Source organism: Palaemon carinicauda, chromosome 38 (genome assembly GCF_036898095.1).
Source record: "Palaemon carinicauda isolate YSFRI2023 chromosome 38, ASM3689809v2, whole genome shotgun sequence".
NCBI classification, from domain to species: domain Eukaryota; kingdom Metazoa; phylum Arthropoda; class Malacostraca; order Decapoda; family Palaemonidae; genus Palaemon; species Palaemon carinicauda.
Window position 1 is genome coordinate 65169110 of NC_090762.1, and position 14415 is coordinate 65183524.

Sequence of the window (14415 nt, forward strand, 5' to 3'; positions counted from 1 at the left end):
TTTATTTTGTATAACTCTGATAAGAAAAAGAGCTTATGTATGTGTTTGTGTGTGCATATTTAAGAAATATTTATTCTAATGTTACTGTTCTTAAGATATTTTATTTTTCCTTGTTTCCTTTCCTCACTGGGCTATTTTCCCTGTTGGAGCCCCTGGGCAAATAGCATCCTGCTTTTCCAACTAGGGTTGTAGATTAGCAAGTAATAATAATAAAATAATAATAATAATAATAATAATAATAATAATAATATGTGTAAGTGTTTATGAGCTTATTATCCGTAGAGAACATTGTTAAATCACATTAGAAATACATAAATTCATATATACATAAAAATACACACACACATTAGCTCTGAATCCTAATTTAGAACAAATTCATTAATAGTAAATATTGACAAAATAAAAAAAATCAGATTACGATAACCGATAATGAAATAACGATAAAGAATCCAAGTCAAAGAATCCGATAAAGAGAAGCCAGTGATTATCGCGTGGAAGATAAGTTAACCATTAAACTTCCTGTCTTGACTGACGTCATCTACCCCGTAATGGATTGACGCACTGGGCTACTTCTGTCGTTACAGACAAACAAAGAGTTTATTAATGACTATTTTTAGGGTTCCAAGCGAAGATTAATGGTTTACCTCATCAATATTTTGAGGAAGTTTTTCAACCTAAATTGAGGCATAACAAAAGAAAATCATTTTTCATAGGTAAGAATTTATCATATTAATATACAAATAAGAAAAATACCACATAACAGATACGTGTGTATATACATAAACATTCATACAAATTATATATATATATATATATATATATATATATATATATATATATATATATATATATATATATGAGAGAGAGAGAGAGAGAGAGAGAGAGAGAGAGAGAGAGAGAGAGAGAGAGAGAGAGAGAGAGAGAGAGAGAGAGAGAGAATTCACTGCCATCCTTTTAACAGTAAGCGATTTAGAAAGGTAGTATTTAACGTCTTGGTAGCCTTTGTAAAAGAGGAGAATAATGAGATGAGAAAACAAAAAGATTGAGAAAAAATACCTTTATGAAATGAGGGTCTGGCCTGAATTTTTTTTTCTTTTTTAATAAATGGTAAAAACACCTATGCAAACACTGATTAGAATGCAGTTAAATTAAAACAGGAGTAAACTACACTTTTGCAAGCTATACACAAACATCTATGATATATATATATATATATATATATATATATATATATATTATATACTGTATATATATATATATATATATATATATATATATATATATATATATATATATATATATATATATATCTGACAGAATTTTGTACGAGAGGATATACAACTACAGCTGAACATGATGAAGAGGATCTTGACCAATTTTATCAAGAGTTAAATCAAGCAATAGAGAAAGACAACATGAAGTAATTATGGTTATTGGGGACCTCAATGTAAAGGCGGGCAAGAGAGAACAGCAGATCTAGTTGGACCTTTGGATTAGTTACAAGAAATGAGAGAGGAAATAGATTTGTAGACTGATGCTTAAAGAGAACATTATATGAAACATCTGGTTTAAGAACCACCAAAGACATCTCTCGACATGAAAAAGCTTGGAGGACAGTTAGAAACCAAATCGACATTCTAACCATGAATGAAAGATTCAACGACTGTCAAGCAAGCGAAAACCTAACCAGGAGAAGATTGTAATAGTGACCATGTACCAGTTGTAGACACTGTGCTGACAAAGTTGAAAAATCAGAGGAAAAGTACACCAAACTCAAAGAGGCAGATGAAATGATTTAAAAACAGAAATAATGAAAAACCAATATGATATAATTGTAAGAAATAGTTATGGCCAGCATAAGGAAGAAGGTCCAACGCTCCAGCATCCTCAGCAAAATGGGCAAAATATGGAAAATGCTATAAGGGAAGGTTATGAAATAATACCAATAACGGTAGAGAGAGCTAGGCAAGAATAGATGACAAAAGATATCTTGATAATGATGGATGGCAGAAGGCAAGAAAAAGGTAGAAATGAAGATAGATATGGAGCTTTGGATAGAACTATTAACAAGGAATGCATAAAGTCAAAGGAGAGATGGATGGATAGGAGTTGTGAGGAGGTGGAAGAATTGGATGGGAGAGATAAACAGAGAAAGTTTGACAAAGTGAAAGAAATTACTTTTAAAATGAAAAGAAACACCAGCACTGATATAAAAAAACAGATAGAACTATAGTAATGGAATCAAAAGAAATATTGACGAGATGGATGGAATATATTGGAAAATGATTTGATGTTGATAGAGTCGAATAACTAGACTTTAATGATAACGAAGAGGGACCAAGTATAATCAGATCAGAGATAGAGACAGCTTTAAAACAAATGAAAAGGGTTAAAGCAACAAGTGATGATGAAATAGCACCAAAGGTGTTGGTAGCGCTAGGATAGTATATCATTGATATATAATGGAGATAGTGTATGGAATATATGAAGAGCGAGGAGAGACTGCAACACAGATGTATAGATAAAAATCTATCACAATAACAAAAATATCAGGAACACTTGAGTGCAATGAACACCGGACTGTCGGTATCATGAGTTAGATCACAAAAATCTTATTGTAAATTGTCTTGAATAGAATAATAAATATAATAATCTCCGAGATTGGCAATGGACAATGCAGTTTTACGAGACATAAAAGGACAAGAAATTCAATTTTCATCTTGAGAATGTTGCTGGAGAGCAATAGAAGTTAAAAAAAATATCTATACATATGTTTTGTTGACTATGAAGAGGCTTTTGATTGGGTTAGACATGTAGACTTTATAAGGATACCAGAAAAGATAAATATCGATAGGAAAGATCTGAGAAGGATTATTTATATTAGAATCAAGAGGCATCACTGAAAGTAGAAAATTATGATTCAGTCTCAGCACACCAAGAGAAGTGTAAGAGAGGGTTGTGTGTTATCACCCGATCTCTTCAATTTATATAGTGAAGTGATATTGAAGATCTCAGATATTTGGAAGGAATTAAGGTTGGGGGAGTCAAAATTAATAATATCAGATATGCTGACGATAAACCACTTGTTGCAGACTCCCAGGATAAATTTCAGGCTTTACTCAGTACTTTTGACCAATCAAGCCTCCTACCCTCAAGCTACTAGCGCTGCTGTAAGAGTTAAACATGCCGATGATCCATATAGACTATTCGAAATTAGTATGGATCATGCAATAGGAGGAAGAACGTTTTGTTATGCTGCACAGAGACTCTTCAACGACCTTCCACTTGATGTCAAGAATAGCAAAATGTGACAGCTTTCAAGAAAAACCTGAAGACTTATCTCTTTGGAAAGTGCTATAATAGTGATCAGAAAACTATTAAGCCTGAATACAAATGCTAGCGAATAACTGAAAAGATACAGAGCAAAATATTAATTGGAAAGATTATTTTCACACACCAAGGCCCGCCTGAACAGACCCTTAGTGTCTGATGGAGGGCGAGAAATAAACCCCTAAAAGTAAAAGTAAAAAGTAAAGAGGTTTGTCAATAAACATTAAGAAAACTGATGATATGGTTATCCCCAAGATGAAATCCCCCAAGAACAGATATAAGAATCATTGCTGACACTCAAAGAGTTTTAATTATTTAGGATGCACTGTCACAAGTGATGGAGCAGAAATGTGGTTTTGGAGAAGATGATGAAAATATCGTGGAATGAGAGGAAAACTAATGAGGCGTTATTGCAGAGGGTGGAGTTGGGAGAGAGAACTTTTAGCTTCAGTGAGAGGTTAGAACATACGGTTTGTGGGTCATATACTGACAAGACAAGAATTAGAGCATCTCTTTCTCACTGGTAATGTCGATGGAAGGAAGCCGAAAGAAAGAATATCTGCAGCTCGGTTTATAAATATATATATATATATATATATATATATATATATATATATATATATATATATATATATATATACATATAATAAATAAATAAATAAATATATATATATATATATATATATATATATATTATAAATATATGTATATATACATATATAAATATTAAATATATATGTTATAAATATATATATATATATATATATATATATATATATATATATATTAAATATATATTATAAATATATATATATATATATATATTATATATATATATATTATAAATATATATATATTATATATATATATATATATTATAAATATATATATATATATATATATATATATATATATATATATATATATATATATATATATATATATATATATATATATATCACTAAGAAAATAAAGAAAAATAACACATTTGATTAGAGAAAATTTTCATTTCCTCTACTAGAATGGAGTCAACATACCCACAAACACAGTAAAAACGCACATCGACATCTCAGAAGAGTTTGCAAAACTTACTGGCCAAGTCAATTTGCTGTTCATAAATCTTGTTTTCAGAGGAAGCCGACTTCGCTTATTTCTTTTTATTGAATATCATCCATATAATTTTGCTGTAATCAAAGCAAGATCATCTAAACACTTTACAATCATTACATCTTAGATGTTGCTAAGTTTATACATTTCTGGACATTGTTGAATGTTTATCGGGATTTTTTAAAACTAAAATTTATATTTATTTCCAAATTACTTTTAGGAATCACCAACTTCCTAGCACCAGTCCAATTAATCTTATGTTTTTTATCTATAACAAGAACAAAATTACACTTATCTCTTATATATCTTATGCATTATCTGTTGTTGTTTTTTGTTCAGTAATTTATGACATATGGAATTTGTCACATGATTAATGACAATTCACATCCACATCTTCGAGAATATTTAGACACATTCATGTTCCTTTATATCATATGTTTCATTATTCTTATGACTACTGAAAATGTATCTAGTTATTCTACAAACATTGTCTACAGCAATTTCAAGAATATTTCTATTACTTGTCGATATCGTCTTTATAACAATTTCACCATCGATATATTCAGGATCACATACATGTAATGATATTAATAGCAGTAATATGGATACCAATTTCTTAACTTTACAGCTACATCCCAGATAAACATTTACATATGCAGAAATATTACTGGTTTTTCTGTATACACTAAACATAAACCACCTCCTATCACATACACGTATATGACAACCCATTACGGAAAGACTTCTATTACTTTCCATCTGCATAGTAAAATCACTCGATGACACCGATCCTATCATATATCAAAGGGTGTGTTTACCTTTATGGAAAACAGTTTATTTTGAAGAACTTGTAAGAAAAAGCTATTTAAGCCTCAATTTCATTAAAATGAAAAGAGATAATACATTTCTGATTTGAAATAAAAAAGGTGAATTAAACACAAACATTAGACAAAAAGGTAATATAAATTTCTTCAAAATATACAACACTGTTCCTCCTGGTTTCATGGATTAACAGAGAGTGCGATGATGGGATAATAATTGAACTAGAACTTTGTCCTGAATAGATGTAACCTTGTCATCTATAATCCCCAGTTGCAAATTAACCGTAAAAGTTGTATATGAAGATCAATTTACGACTGGCGAGGTGCAGCTGTTTGATAGGAAAAGATAGATAGAAAAACATTCTAAGACTTTTTTTTTCCCCTTAATCTTGCTTCCATTTAAGAGACGGTGACTCCAGAAGGATAAACACTTATAGTTTCTTACTAAGTTTTTACATATTAGGTTAAAAGTTCCTTGCTGGCAGCTGGTTTACACCCGGGTCAACTGGCGAATGTGAAGCAAGAATCGAATTGAGGACATTACAAGTGTAAGCACAAAGATCACTGTGGCATACTGTTTTAAAAGTAAATTTTCGTAGGTGTGCAGTATGTATTATAAATTAAAACAACATCAACAAATTATATTGGGGTTAGTTAATAATGCTGAGAAAGATAAGTTGTAAAACACATAATTTACTTTTATATTTTACGAACCCAGCCACTGGTTTAGAAAGTACGCTTTGGCTTTATCATGAAGTATCTACAGTAAGATTTTTCATAGGACAAATCTAATAAAACATAGACAGAATGTTAAGGTATTTAATTCAAATCCTGATTGGATTGTTAAGCAAGGTCAGTAAACTATTCACGTACATATAACCTTTCTCAATGTGTGCAACATTGGCAGATTTCTTGTATGATCGCACGTTGAAGGTGATACTTGAAAGCGTACTCTAATTCTAATGATTGAACATATTCAGCTTTGATTGTCAGGAAATTATTAAACCATGGGTCACTTCTTGTGTGCAATTTTGATCCATTGTATAAGTAAATGGCTTTGATATTAAAATCACGTAAATTACAGGAAGATGGATCTTTGTTTTATTTGATATTGGAGACATCATAGTAGGGTCACAATAGCATGATGAACAAGAGATGACATTGAGCCAGGATGACTCAAGACGAGACAAATCTATATAAATAAAACCGAAATTTTCTCAATTCGTCACGATTTGTAGCTCAGACCCATAGGCTTTATTCAATCAAAATATGTGGAACAGGACTTCAAGGACCACTGCTATAATACAGATTATAAAAACAAAATCAACATTTGCATCTTGCAAAAAAAAAAAAAAAAATGGCATCCACGACCCGGACTACCGCTACGTTTACTCCGTCTAAATCCAGATTCTTCTATAATGTTATTGAGAAATTTAGAGCCACCGTGATAGTGCAATGAGGTAAGATTGTCAGTTGTAAAATCAGCGCCAAATGTTATTTAAGCAACCACAATAAATGATAAATTTCAAGGAGAAATGTATTTATTCCTAGAATCCCCTTATTCCACCTGACTAACCGTACAGTTTTAAACGTTTCCAAATGTCAAATTCAGTTTTGCTAAGACAGTTAACAAAGCTCAGGATCGGATCATGAGAGTTGATGGTTTAGATCTTACTGACTCATGGCTTTCTCATAGTCAGCTGTGCGTGGTGTGTAATAAGAGCTGGTTCCAGTCAATATTGTGTACCCAGAAATTCTGTAGTCGCCAAATATCTCTCCCCCCAGGAAAATGATACTTTGCATAAGAATTCTGTTATCGATATGGAAATGAAAAAGTGAATTAATACAAAGTTTTATAGCAATTGTAGAATAAAACTTATTCTTTTTTTTGCCTGAATTATGCCCCATCAATAACTGGGCTGCTTGTTTCATCCTTTAGTTCTCTTCCTGTAAAATGCCACACATTTAAATGATAGGGTGGCTCAACAGGGCCCCATCTGCCAGTAGTCAATAAATGAGAAAAAGATGGTTGATCAAACTTTTGATCTCATCAACAGGATTATAATACATATACCATAAAACAAAATAAACACGAGACTCATTCTTTGTCACTACAAAATACTTCCAAGCTTTCAAAACAAGTGAATTAGTCTTAATGAGGCCATAACAATGAACACGGCCACCAATCTAAAGTCTTCCTAACGAGGTGTAATGGAGCTGTCTTTCCAGGCACACAAACACGTAACTAATGAATGTAGTTGGCATGGATGTAACTGCTCGTCAGATATTTTCTTAACACTGTGGAGTTGGCGTAATAATGGGTCGTGCAATGTTACTTCGATCATATGGAAGTGTAATTTTGAACGGAGAATTGATTATTATATTGTTTGCTTAAATATTTCTTTAACATTTCAAGAAACCATTTGGAGCGAATGCCTTATAGATAGTGGTTTCGCTTTTTAATTGATTATTTTATTTGGTTGAAATCAAGACATTTTCAAGATGCATCATTGTATTTTAAAATTGTTTGATATGTCTCCACAATTCATAAATTTACACAAAATAATCTTATTCTAAAATAATTCTCGATAAGCTTTTTGAGCGTGTATTACATCACACTTCAATTATCCTTCGTGCTATTTTTTAAAAGTAGTATTTCATAAACAAGCAAGATAAATACGACATAAGAAAATTCATTCTTATGGTTAAAAGGAAGAAAAACTAATTAATTTCACGTACAAGCTTATTTTTATACTACACACAGAAATATAGACCTACATCCTAAATTTATTTGAATATTAATTTTCACGAGACAAACATTGTTCGTCATGGAAACCATATTTATTTGGTCTTTACAGGAAGAAGAAGAAGAAGTTGTCTTTCAAGTTTCACAAAGACCGAATAAATAAAAGTCTTTTTTAGAGCTGCTGAATCTACTTCCATAGTTTCAGTTCATCAGAGTTTCGTGATGTCTAAAGGCTACTCACAGTAATAGACATTCCGTGCCACACTTGGACCTCTGAATCTTTTCAACATTTCATACTCTTTTTAACTAAAATATATCGTAGAGAGAGAGAGAGAGAGAGAGAGAGAGAGAGAGAGAGAGAGAGAGAGAGAGAGAGAGAGAGAGAGAGAGAGGTTATCAGCAATTTATCAAAACGTCAACCCTCATATGGTAATTAAAACCGAGACAACATTGACGATTACTTATCTCATCGCAATGACATTATTTCTCTCTCCTCTCTCTCTCTCTCTCTCTCTCTCTCTCTCTCTCTCTCTCTCTCTCTCTCTCATATATATATATATATATATATATATATATATATATATATATATATATATATATATATATATATTCTATATATATATATATATATATATATATATATATATATATTCATATATATATATATATATATATTCATATATATATATATATATATATATATATATATATATATATATATATATCTATAAATAGATATATATAGATATATATATATAATCGGTCGTCGTGTCTTGAATAACTGGTATAAGCAAAATAAACATTCCACGCATCGCTGAGGTAACAATATATAGACGCTGAGGTAACACAAAAAGGGGAGGGTGGACTCCTCATATCATTTTGAAATCTCATCTTGAAATTCGAGAAGCCATTTGTTATAATGGGGAACGTATGACATACGTGACAGATACCTGTCTTAGTTGGCTTTCACTGACAAAGGAATGCACGTTAAAATAAAATTGTAATAAATTTTCAAGACAGAAAAACAAGATACTGTACTGACTACGGGGTGAATTCGGGATATTGGAAATTTTGGATGTGGAGATGACGAGAGCAGCTGTAATTGCTGACCATGGACTCGTTAATATTTCAAATCGTGTCATTTTGACAAAGAATTGTGAATGAAATTTTATAAATGAGAAATTCTTTTATATTAATGGTGATTTTCGTGGTTATAATACAGGATGTCATGCGGTTACAAAGATTTTCAATTAAATCAGAATTCTCTTCATTAAGTATATTTTTTATTTGAGAATGTCAATAGAACACTTTGAGACACTAATTACCCGTCTATTTCAAATAAGTTTGGAGGAAAATAAGAGTGGAGGTCAAATAGGGAGTTTTTATACCCATATAAATACGGGACCTGATAATTAAGACAATAAAATAACCCGCATAGCTATGAACAATCATATATTTTCAAGCATCATAATTTCCTTTCCTTGTTATACCAGAAACTAATTTCAAAGGTATAAGGCCGCTAATGAATGACAGAGGAAAGGGACAGTGACATCGCCCCAGCAAGCAGGACAATGTTCTACACTGACCATATATACATATGATCAGCGCCCAAGCCCTTTCTTCACCAAAGCTAGGACCCGGGAAGGCCAGGCAATGGCTGCTGATGACTCAGCAAGTAGACTGCCTCAAACCCCCCATCCTTAGCTCACAAGAATGGTGAGGTTGTAGTGGCCAAAAAGAAATAACGAGTTTGAGCGGAATTCGAACCCAGTCTGGCGATCACCAGGCAGAGAAGTTACCAAAAGGCCACAACCACCATAACATCAAGTAGTCCTAGTATCTGTTGATAACAAATAGCAATGAATAAAAGAATAACAGAGCTCTATATAGCAACTGATAAAAATCTCGCATTATATCCAAACTATGAATAACTTCATGAAAATGGACCAATTTTATTGCTTGAAATTCTAAATATTTCAGCAAAAAAAAAAAAAAAATGGAAAAAGGAACTACAATGTCTTATTTAGCCGAGCTAATCGTTTCTTCATTAAGTAAACAAACCACAATAAACTTAATTCAATCTTTCAACGCATTTTAATACACTCATATCAGAGAGGGAGAAGTGGGGGCAATGTGACTCTGTGAGCAATAGAAATCTCTCTTAATCATGTTTAGCAGAACGCCTAGCGCCGGAGCCGAGCAAGCGCAGAAAAGATTTGAATGGGAATTTCTGGGAGGCAGTACTAGTAGTGCCAAGCCCACACGAAGGAGGGATCAGGGTTGGGGAGGGAGCGATAAAGGTGGTGAGTGGTTAGAGTCGATCACTCAACACTCAGAACAGAGCTCAGCTAGTCTATTCTCCATCGTCTTGATCACAACCAAGGACGACTGCTCGTTGATTTTGGACAGAAATGAGAGTTTCTTTCCCGTGACAGATGGCCTTACAGTCAAACACATTCCTCACGGGTCTTCAAGTTCTTGCTTATATAACAGGAATGCTTGACTGACATGATACAAATGAAAGTTTTGGACATATTCTAAAAGAGAAACGTGATAACCATATTTTGAATTTGGAAAGCAAATATTGATACTCTAATATGGCAGTTCATAAGAACTATAATACAATTTACAAAGTGAATTCTCGGTAATAATTCTTTGTACCCATAATTGTGCGTCGATGACGGATATAATTCCTTGTTGGAAATAGGATGACTCAGTGCCTGGTATGCGAAAAGTGATTAACTAATCAAAAGGAGAAAAAAAGTAGGTAAGGTCACATTTGGTCGTGAATTGTTATTTCTTTTTAAAATGTCCATACTGACTTTGTGGATGATAAAAAGAAGGACATTTAATGAAGTACATAATACCTTCACTCTAAATACATTATATTCTTATTTTATCATTATCATTTTTGGCGAAAGCCGCAAAGTTGAGAATCTGGGGGGGGGGGATGAAATTTTTTGGGCATAATACTATTCATCTGATTAGTGGTCTAACATTAATTTTATCACAATTATGGCCTTTCATGAGAGATTGCATAAAAATATTCTTTTATTAATAAAGACCTGCGAAAACTTAAGGAAGAATGTTCACGTCATTTTTCAAGGGATATTTTTATGTGCGACTCGTGGTTGAGTTCCAAACGGAAATACACCTTTCAATTTATCTTTTTCTCATATTTCCCTACATTAGGAAATTAAACGAATTATGGCATCAATCTATGAACTGAGAATCCTTTCATGTATAACAGACCATATTGTAGTTATAAAAAGAAATATGACGAAATATTTTTAATAACAATGATAATACAGTAAAAACTAGTAAATGATTTTATGATAAACTGATAAGGGAAATCATCTTGAATAAACAGAATTTTTTCATTTCGATTAAATGACTGTGGTTTAAATTCCGACAGCGTTGCAAATTACAATATGCGTATCTTGTAACTTCCATGTTGTTGAAGATTCCATCTTTACGTTAATTATGACATTAGGATGGATCGATAGGTCAATATTAGTTTTTCCCTTTTTAATAAGACTTCCTCATTATCGATGAATTTTTTATGTTCATCTTCAGGGACAAAAAAAAATGATAAAGCATAAGTTTGAGATTGGAGAAATAAATGTATGGCATGAATACTATAACCGAGGTGGCGACTGATTTTCAATTATCTATACATGAGAAGAGGTTCAGTTCACAACAAGATATTTGCAAAATATCCAGTTTGGTATGAGTTCGACCAAGGATTAATGCATATTAACTAAATCAAGAAAATGGGCATACAACAAAATAAAGAATAATCCACGAAAAACCCCAACACTACCTTAAAAGGTAGAACACGAGAAAAATGTCAGTTTCTTTTTAGATGGAACAAGTTGAAAATCACCAGCTGATTCCACTTTTTATTATATACAAATTTCATTTACATTTTGCTAGCTAACTTATTCTTACTCTCCCTAGACTCATTTCATTGTCACTAGATGTTTTAGTCCAGCCGATTAGTAAACTATCGGACAGTTTTTTTTTTTTTTCTCGATCATCAACATCCTGTAGGACTCGGTTTCAGCAAATGTCTGTGATATCAGCTATTTCCTACGGGAGATGGGAGTCACCTTCACAAGTGATTTTGTCAGCGGCCATATGGTTGCCAGGCGCTTCCTTAATTGGAAATAAGGAATGACAGGTAATCTGGGATTTCTTTGATTAAGAACGCATCTCTTAAAGAAAAATTTCGCATAAGTCCTGTTACTGTTAAATTTCGAAGATCGATTTTGTCTACTACGACCAAAGTGTGAGGAAGAAAAGATAAAATGCGAAGAATGATGAAAACAAATCGAAGAAATATCTAGACATCATTGTGGGTTTTTACGATGCAGATTTCACCCGAGAAGAGAGTAGTACAAATTCGATTTTGTTAAGACCGTCGTTCTCACAAGGTTTAGCAGGTCTATTTATTTCAACCCCATGCTCTCTCTCTCTCTCTCTCTCTCTCTCTCTCTCTCTCTCTCTCTCTCTCTCTCTCTCTCTCTCTCTCTCTCTCTCTCTCTCTCTCTGTGATTAATCACAGGTACCATGTATGTATGTCATTATAATTAATACAATTATTGCTTTTCATTGCTCATTCAAATGTACCCACTAAGTTATGTAACACGATTGCCATCGTCATCTGAATTTTAGCATACTGTAAGCTCCATGTTAAAAGACAGAATAACAAACCACCTTTAAAAGGCCAGCATCTAAAAAGAAAAACATCCAAATAAAAAAGAATAAGATAAATAGGTTGATAAATGGACAGGGAAAATTAACACATTTTCTTTTCAAGGGATTAACTATTGCACTGTAATTATTCAGTGGTTACTTTCCTCTTGGTAAGGGTAGAAGAGACTCTTTAGCTATGATAAGCAGCTCTTCTACGAGAAGAACACTCCAAAATCAAACCATTGTTCGCTAGTCTTGGGTAGTGACATAGCCTCTGTATCATTTCCACTGTCTTGGGTTAGAGCTCTCTTGCTTGAGGGTACACTCAAGCACTTTATTCTATCTAATTTCTCTTCTTCTTGTTATGTTAAAGTTTTCATAGTTTATATAGGAAATATTTATTTTAAAGTTGTTACTGTTCTTAAAATATTCTATTTTTCATGTTTCCTTTCCTCACTGAGCTATTTTCCCTGTTGGGGCCCCTGGGCTTACAGCATCCTGCTTTTTCAACTAGGGTTGTAGCTTAGCAAGTAATAATAATAATAATAATAATAATAATAATAATAATAATAATGGCAACTAAGAATGAGAATAACACAACCCAGAAAATGTAAAATGGCATCACTTCGATAAATAAGCAGGTCTTCTGAAAGATATTTAACTTTTAAAATGACATCTTTGCTTTTATGGTTTTAAATAAATATTCTTTTATTATTTCTATTTACAATAAACGACATCGGCGTCAATGACATTGGATGTCAGGATGCAAGAAAACCTCAAATTAATCAATCAATCAATCGATTAATAATATCGAAACGGTCACATTTTAAATAACTTCATGGACACTTATTTCTCTTCACTGCTGGATATGTTTCTATTTTACTACGGAATTTTATGCTCGACCTACCGTATTTTGATTCGAAACATCTATAAAGGTCTGCAGACTGATACTTTGAATCCCTTGAATGAGAAGGAGGTTAAAGTCATAAAGCCAGGAGCTGGAGCAGGTCCCGGATATTCACCGTCTTATCCAAATAGACTCCATTTATTTTTAGAATGGAAGAATTTGAGAAAAATGGGGGATAGTTTAGCCAGGAGCTGCGCCTGTGAGGCCATTCCAGGAAGTGGAATGATAGTGAAGTAGAGGCATATAAAGCAAGTGCAGCTAGGGCTCGAATGAACACTGCAAAGAAAGTAATACATACAATACACCGCGTGAGGTGCACTGATGGCACTAGCCTTCATTTTCATCGCTTCTGATATGAAGGTGACAGGACAATTCAAGCATTCTCTAATATAGAAAGGTGAAAATATACTCTTGTCAGGATTGAAAAAGAACATTGCTAGAGGATGATACCGGAGAATGTTTATCAAAAGCTTCACGATTGTCATGGTTTAACTTTCGGTTGGTAAACTTATGATACAAAAACTATCATTCTATTTTAAAAAGTGTCCGAAACATCCCTGCTTGGTGATCTGTTAGACGTAAGTTCGTAACTCGCACACGATCGAGTTTCTTGTAATGTCTGCAACCTCACCGTTCTTGTGAACTAGGTATTAAGGTTTGGAGGGAGCCTATAGGTCTACATGCTGAATCGTTAGCAGCCATTTCCTGGCCATCCCTGGTCCTTGCTTGAAGAAAAAGGGGCTTGGCATTGATCATGTGTATATCTGGCCAGTCTCTAGGGCACGGTCACTGTCCCTTGCCTCTGC

At 32.9% G+C, this 14415-nt stretch overlaps 1 protein-coding gene across 1 annotated transcript in view; it reads left to right on the top strand.

Moving 5' to 3' along the window:
- Positions 1-10039: 10039 nt before the first annotated feature.
- The window catches only part of LOC137630694 (uncharacterized), a 27998-nt gene continuing 23622 nt past the window's right edge, over positions 10040-14415 (top strand). Inside the window, exon 1 of the mRNA XM_068362325.1 lies at positions 10040-10771. The gene's annotated coding sequence lies outside the window, so the exon portion shown is untranslated. The remainder of the gene's footprint in view (positions 10772-14415) is intronic.